At 53.6% G+C, this 7,353-nt stretch overlaps 1 protein-coding gene and 1 long non-coding RNA gene across 4 annotated transcripts in view; one reads left to right on the top strand and one right to left on the bottom strand.

Moving 5' to 3' along the window:
* Positions 1–276: 276 nt before the first annotated feature.
* On the bottom strand, positions 277–2,479 carry LOC140398420 (uncharacterized). Its single transcript, XR_011937479.1, has 2 exons — positions 2,322–2,479; positions 277–907 (listed from the first exon to the last, which is right to left on the bottom strand). It is a non-coding gene; the product is annotated as an uncharacterized lncRNA (long non-coding RNA).
* A 2-nt stretch (positions 2,480–2,481) lies between these two features.
* Positions 2,482–7,353, top strand: part of LOC140398418 (zinc finger protein 652-like) — an 89,893-nt gene continuing 85,021 nt past the window's right edge. The window contains exon 1 of one of the 3 annotated variants that reach the window (XM_072487088.1): positions 2,482–2,629. The gene's annotated coding sequence lies outside the window, so the exon portion shown is untranslated. Of the gene's footprint in view, positions 2,630–3,082; positions 3,408–6,347; positions 6,430–7,353 lie in introns of those variants that run through there. The other 2 variants (XM_072487089.1, XM_072487090.1) reach the window with 2 other exon arrangements.

Raw genomic sequence — 7,353 nt, 5'->3', positions numbered from 1 at the left:
TACGACTTCCTGCGGTTGTAGAAGATAAAGTATGAGTTAAGGGGCTCTGCAGAGGGATTTGAGAAGAGGTTATGGATGTTTGTGAACATGTTTGAGTAGCTGCTTGTCACAGGGGTGGGGGGCAGAAGAAGGGGAATGAAAAAGGGGAAAAGATTTGTACAGGCTGTATAGTTGATTGTACCAGCTGGTTTGTAATGGTGTTTATTTGTTGTAACCTGTTTTGATACATGTTTGTAATAAAATACATTAAAAAAATAATAATATAGAGACCAGAACTGCGCACCTTACTCCAAATTTGGAGAAATCGAGGCCTAGATTTATTTCTGTGTAATAAGCAAAGAAAAATGTATTTAAAGTGAACTCACGACATAAATAAAAAGCACAGCAGTCCGTGACACACATCTTTTGTAGTCAAATCTAGATAAACACAACTATTTTCACATTCCCTGTTTATTTCAAATTTTCGCAGCATTAATTTCAAACAATGCAAAGAATCTACAGTTGACAGAGAAAATACACGCCTCATGCAGTTAATAACTTGTGCCAATATGAAACAAATGAACAATAACAAACGTAAGTTGGTTTCATGTACGTGCTGCGTATCATAGCACAGAAGGGGGTTCAACATAAGGGCTCAGGTGACATGTTCATATTTTTCCATCTCTCACAGCACTGCTCATAGTGTCAGAGGTAGGGAGGTATGAATTCCTCTCATGGTAAATACCTGATCTCAGTCAAATTGTCGGTGGGATTGTTGGGTGGGGCAAGGAATGAGGAAGAAGTGAAAAACAATAGATTGGGGAGGCAATCTGAGAGAAAAGTAAGCCTGTTCTGCTCTCCTACATCTCCTAAGGTCAGGTTTCTGGACAATGTTGGCAGATATCTGAGAATAGTTCCAATAGGGGACCTAAAAGAGGAAGAAAATAATTTGAAGTGAAAAATGGCAGGCAATATTTTACAGCACAATCTTGTAAAAATGGAAACACATTTAACAGAAAATAGTAATTCCACAAGAACGGAATGGCAGCAATTTAAATGCTCGTTTGTCATCCATTAGTTTGGCAGGTGGTGATAGTACCTACAATGGGCGAATGAGGCTGCAGAACCCATGGAAACCCCGTTTTACAACCGCCCTACGTGGGTAAGCATGATTACGAGGTCAGTCCACATATGGGGAATATCAATCATATGAAAACCACCATCAAAAACCCTGGTTTCCTACTGTTATATAAAACCTGGTCACTAAGATTTTCAGCGGCGACATCCTCCAACCAGGTAAAAAAAAATATTTTGCGACTTGTCAAAGATTATTTTGGGGACAGTATATGTAAAGTTATGTATAATGCAGTAGTCCCAACTCAATCCTTCGTGATGTCCCAACTCCATCCTTCTTACTGTGCCCATCCTTCGTGGGTGAACATTGCTAACAATATGAGACCTACATTTATTGGGCAGGATTGCAAGAAAGACAGTGCTGGGAATACAGGTAACTCCAATGTTAAGCGAGGTTTCCTGGAGTGCAATTTTTTAAAACTTCCGCCTCTTTGTTAAAGTGCATGTTCTTAGATTTTAAAATGGCATATTTGTTTTTAACCCTAAATATTAATTTCAAGGTGCTTATGCTATATCTCATTATTTTCTCCAGTTGGATGGTTCTTTAATTAGATTTCAGTTTAACAGCAAACATGCAAGGGACGGTTCCTAAATCACAAAATCGACAGACGTGTGAAAAAGACTGCGATTAACAACACTGCCGTGTTTTGTTTAGGGTTATCAGTATTTCTCTTTTTTAAACATTGTTGGTTTGAGTCAAAAGTCAACATGCGCATTTCAGCTCAGATTTTTTTTTAGCTCAATATCGGTTTGCCCGTTTGAATGTCAGACTGTCAACTACATTGTTTGGTGGTGAATGGTGCTACTATTTTTAAAGTAAAGCGGCGGGTTTCAAAATGGATAACGGCTTCAGTACTACCTGTGAGTGCTTGGCATCAAAGGAAAGCTGCACACAAATAGATGTGGTGAATGCAAAGAGCTGGCTGGCTTGTTTGGGTAAACTGAAATTGATCAAAACTGGGATAGTTGCCAGATAACTGAGTGAGAAAAGTGGGCGTTTGGTTTGAAAGTATATTAGGTTACAAAGCGTTCAAACCGAGGCCAGTAGCTTCAGTGATTGTACATTTCTTTTGTCGACTGTTGACACACACACACATGGTGCAATTTACTTTTAAAAGGACTGAGGCACGGGTTTAAAAATACAGCGAGAGCGCAATCCCAATGCACTTTCTGCGAAAATCGGAGGGCGTGTTCACAAACATTCTTGCCTGCGTGAATTTCGGAAGCTCGCCGCTACTTTTGCTTGACGCAATGATGTGACAAGTGCCAGTGCCGCTCACCCAACTCAAAAAGCCAAGGCGGGTGGCTGTCACGGAAAGCTGGTGGAAGCGAGGTGTTCGGGAGAAGGGGAGGATGCGCGCTCGTCGCCGGCGGCTTGCCAAGACATGCACTTCATCGCGTTGCCGGGACGTGCATGGCCTCGGGTTTGGGTCTCTTCTGCTCAATGCATTGGGGGAGCGCTGGCACCGAGAACTTGGCTGCCAGTGAACTGCATTGATTCTGCACGGCGGACGAGGTAAGGGGCGCTGAGTACTGCCGCCGCCGCTTTGCACAGCCAGACCCGGGACAAGGTGATTGACAACTTGACAGCTCCGAGGCGGCGGGGTGCCGCGCGTGCGCAAAGCGGCCGGCTCTCCAACTGTCAGGGCCTCGGTTATGGGAGCGTCGTAATTCCCACAGCCCAACATCTCCGACGGTACGAGTGCAGCCGTACCGCCAAAGTTCATGCTTCGACGATTTTTTTTTTGTGGGGGATGGGAGAGGGAGGGTTTAGCGGGAGAAGATTGAGAAGTGGGTCCGCCGAGAGGGCAGGCAACTGCCAACCAGCCAGGGGCCGCGCCTGCGCATTGCGCCTGTACGCCACCACTATTGGGCAAAGGTGTGCGGGGAGGAGCTAGTGCGCAGGCGCGCGGCCCGGCCGCCGCAGCACCCTAATGGAGAGCTCAGTATTTGGCAGCGGCCCCAGTTTTCCTGCCCCCCCCCCCCTCCTCTCTCCAGCCTCGACCGGCACCGATAGAGACTGGGACTGGCCACGTCGGCCCGGCCTCAGCCAGTCAGCAGGGACCGTGTGTGGGGGAGGGGAGAGAGGGCAGGATTATTCTGGAAGGAAAGTGTTAAACCCCCGAGCTTCTGCTGACGTTTACCCTTTCTCCCCCCACCCCCCCCCCCCCCCCCTTCACTTAAAAAAAAATTGTGCAAACACTTCCAGTTTATTATTGATAATTATTTATTATTATTCCGGTGAGAGAAAGGCTGAGGAAGAGGAAGAGGGGAGGCTGCTGCCGGCCTGGCGGGTGAGTGACCGACTGACTGAGCCTCGCCCCCCCCGCCCCGCAACACCCCCGCGACAGGGTTTGTACCTCCACTTGGAGACGCTGCCGGGCGGCGTCATGACAGCTCCCTTGAGCTGCAGGCAAATACCCCCTCCCCCAGAGTCGAGTGGGCAGATACCCCCCTGAGTAGAGTGGGCAGACACCCTCCCCCGGAGTAGAGGGCAGATACCTTCCACCGGAGTAGAGGGGGCAGATACCCCCCCTGGAGTAGAGGGGGCAGATACCCCCCCTGGAGTAGAGGGGGCAGATACCCCCCCTGGAGTAGAGGGGGCAGATACCCCCCCTGGAGTAGAGGGGGCAGATACCCCCCCCCCCGAGTAGAGGGGGCAGATACCCCCCCCCGAGTAGAGGGGGCAGATACCCCCCCACGAGTAGAGGGGGCAGATACCCCCCCCCCCGAGTAGAGGGGGCAGATACCCCCCCCCCGAGTAGAGGGGGCAGATACCCCCCCCCCGAGTAGAGGGGGCAGATACCCCCCCCCCCGAGTAGAGGGGGCAGATACCCCCCCCCCGAGTAGAGGGGGCAGATACCCCCCCCCCCCCCGAGTAGAGGGGGCAGATACTCTCCCGGCCCCCCGGAGTAGAGGGGCAGAAACTCTCCCCGCCCCCCGAGAGGAGGGGGCAGATACTACCCCCCCCCTTGAGTAGAGGGGGCAAATACCCCCCCCCCTCCGGGTAGAGGGGGCAGTTACCCTCTCAGAGTGGGAGGGGGGCAGATACCCCCTAGAGCAGGAGGGTGGCAGATACCCCCTAGAGCAGGAGGGTGGCAGATACCCCCTAGAGCAGGAGGGTGGCAGAGAGCCCCTAGAGCAGGTGGGTGGCAGCGAGCCCCTAGAGCAGGTGGGTGGCAGCGAGCCCCTAGAGCAGGTGGGTGGCAGATACCCCCTAGAGCAGGAGGGTGGCAGATACCCCCTAGAGCAGGAGGGTGGCAGATACCCCCTAGAGCAGGAGGGTGGCAGATACCCCCTAGAGCAGGAGGGTGGCAGATACCCCCTAGAGCAGGAGGGTGGCAGATATCCCCTAGAGCAGGAGGGTGGCAGATACCCCCTAGAGCAGGAGGGTGGCAGATACCCCCTGGAGCAGGAGGGTGGCAGATACCCCCTAGAGCAGGAGGGTGGCAGATACCCCCTAGAGCAGGAGGGTGGCAGATACCCCCTAGAGCAGGAGGGTGGCAGATACCCCCTAGAGCAGGAGGGTGGCAGATACCCCCTAGAGCAGGAGGGTGGCAGATACCCCCTAGAGCAGGAGGGTGGCAGATACCCCCTAGAGCAGGAGGGTGGCAGATACCCCCTAGAGCAGGAGGGTGGCAGATACCCCCTAGAGGAGGAGGGTGGCAGATACCCCCTAGAGGAGGAGGGTGGCAGATACCCCCCCCCCCCCCCCCAGAGCAGGAGGGTGGCACATAGCCCCCCCCCCTGGAGCAGGAGGGTGGCAGATACCCCCCCCCACCCTGGAGCTGGAGGGTGGCAGATACCATCCCCGGAGCAGGAGGGTGGCACATACCCCCCGGAGCAGGAGGGTGGCAGATAACACCCCGGAGGAGGGGGGGGGCAGATACATCCCGGAGCAGGAGGGGGCGGGCAAATACATCTCAGAGCCGGAGGCGGGGGGACAGATACACCCCAGAGTGGGGGGGAGGGGGCAAATACATCCCAGAGCAGGAGGGGGGGGCAAATACACCCCAGAGCAGGAGGGGGGGAGGGTAGATATGCCTCAGAGCAGGAGGGGGGGCAGATAATCCTGGAGCAAGGCAAGGGCAGATACCACTCCAGGGCACGGCAGATAACTCTCTGAAACAGGATGGGCAGATATCCCCCCTCCCGCTGCAGGCAGGGGCTGATATCCCCCTTCCCTGAGCAAGGCAGGGGCAGATACACCCCTCCCTCAGCTCCCCCCCCCCCCCTTAACAATTCCAGGGAAGGGACACCTCTGCCTCTTCACCCCAAGATCAGGGAAGTAGCATCTACCCCCACCCCCTACCAAGACCAGGGAAGTAGCACCTACCCCCCCACCCTGCCAAAGCAGGGAAGAGGCACATACCCTCCCCCCAAGAGCAGGGACTGGGCAGCTGGATGGGGTAGGTTCCCCTCCAGAGCAGGGCAGAGGCAAAGATGGACAAGTCTCCCCGAGAATGGGCCACGAACAGACACTTACTGAAAGGGGGCAGGGGCGGTGGGGGCAGACCCCCCACCAGAAGCTGCCACAGGGGGACACAGATATCACCCCGGCATGACAGAGGCGGGGGGTAGATACACCCAGAACGGGGCAGGGGCTGATATGGCACCTAGAGAGAGGTGGGGACAGAAGTAGGGGAGAAACAAATGCACTTCCTAGTGTGGGATAGGGGCCACAAGGACGAGAGCATGCCACAGAACGGGGAGAGGGAAGATGTCACTTCAGAATATGGCAGGGGCAAATAGGGCAGATACAACGCCTCTAGAGAGGGGTCAGACATGCCACCAACCCTCCCTCACCCGCATAGTGAGGGGGCAAACATGGCACCAACCCTTCTGATATCCATTCATCCTGTGGGGGGAAGGCAGAGGTGCCTTATGAGGGGGATGAACATTATGAGGAGCATCTGTTCCCTTAGTTGAAGGGTCAGAGATGAGGGGGCACGTTCAAGGTGAGGGGCAGGAGATTTAGTGGGGATTTGAGGAAAGACATTTTTACCCAGAGAATGGTAATAGTCAGGAATGCACTGCCCGAGAGGGTAGTAGAGGCGGGTTGCCTCATCCTATAAAAAGTACCTGGATGAGCACTTGGCATGTTATAACATTCAAGGCAATAGGCCAAGTGCTGGTAAATGGGATTAGGTAGTCAGGTCAGGTGTTTTACATGTCGGTTCAGACTTGATGGGCCAAGTAACCTCTTCTGTACTGTATTATTCTGATTCAGGTGGGCCAGATACCTACCCCAGAATGGAGAAAGGACAGTTTGGAGCAGATATCCCTCGCAGAATGTGGCAGGGGGAAATTTGGCAGGTACCTCCCAGGGCAGCGGGAGAGGGGGAAGATAGCTCCCAGACAAGGAAAATGTGAGGTTATCTCCCCCTCCCCCCCCCCCCCCCCTCTCTCCCCCCCCCAAGCCCCCAGAGAGGGGCACAGGGAGAGGGGCAGGTGAAGAATCCCCACCCCCAGAGTAGGACACGTGAAGAGAGGGAAGATCCAACCCAGAGCAGGGCAACGATGGAGGAGGCAGATCCCCCGGGATGGTAACAGAAGGGGCGGCACGGTGGCACAATGATTAGCACTGCTGCATCACGGCACAAGGGACCCGGTTTGATTCCGACCTCAGCTGACTGTAGAGTTTGCACTTTCTCCCTGTGTCTGCTCGTCCTCTGGGTGCTCCGGTTCCCTCCCACAGTCCAAAGACGTGCTGGTTAGGTGGATTAGCCATGCTAAATTTCCCCATTGTGTGGGGCTACAAGGTGGAGAATTGGGCCAAGGTAGGGTGGTCTTTTGAAGATTCAGTGCAGACTTGATGGGCTGAATGGCCTCTTTCTGCACTGTCAGGATTCTATGATTCTAGATTGGCCAGAGTGCACGGAGGGCAGGTATCCCGAGTGCATGGCCAGGTGGAATAGGGTAGTGAAGAGAGGGGATGGAGAGGAATCAGATGCCCATACGGGGGCAGGTACCCTTCAGAGGACTGCTGTCATCTATGAAGGGATTAAATCCTTCAGGAGCATATTAGTAAATACAGGGAGACAGTGGCGTAGTGGCATTGTCGTTGGGCTAGTAATCCCAAAACCCAGGGTAATGCTCTGGGGACACGGGTTCAAAGGAGTCCACAGCAGATGATGAAATTTGAATTCAATAAAAATCTGGAATTAAAATTCAAATGATGACCATGAAACCATTGTCGTGAAAACCCATCTGGTTCACTAATGTCCTTTAGGAAAGGAA

The sequence above is a fragment of the Scyliorhinus torazame genome, chromosome 21, assembly GCF_047496885.1.
Source record: "Scyliorhinus torazame isolate Kashiwa2021f chromosome 21, sScyTor2.1, whole genome shotgun sequence".
NCBI lineage: Eukaryota > Metazoa > Chordata > Chondrichthyes > Carcharhiniformes > Scyliorhinidae > Scyliorhinus > Scyliorhinus torazame.
This window is presented reverse-complemented; position numbering and strand designations above follow the sequence as displayed.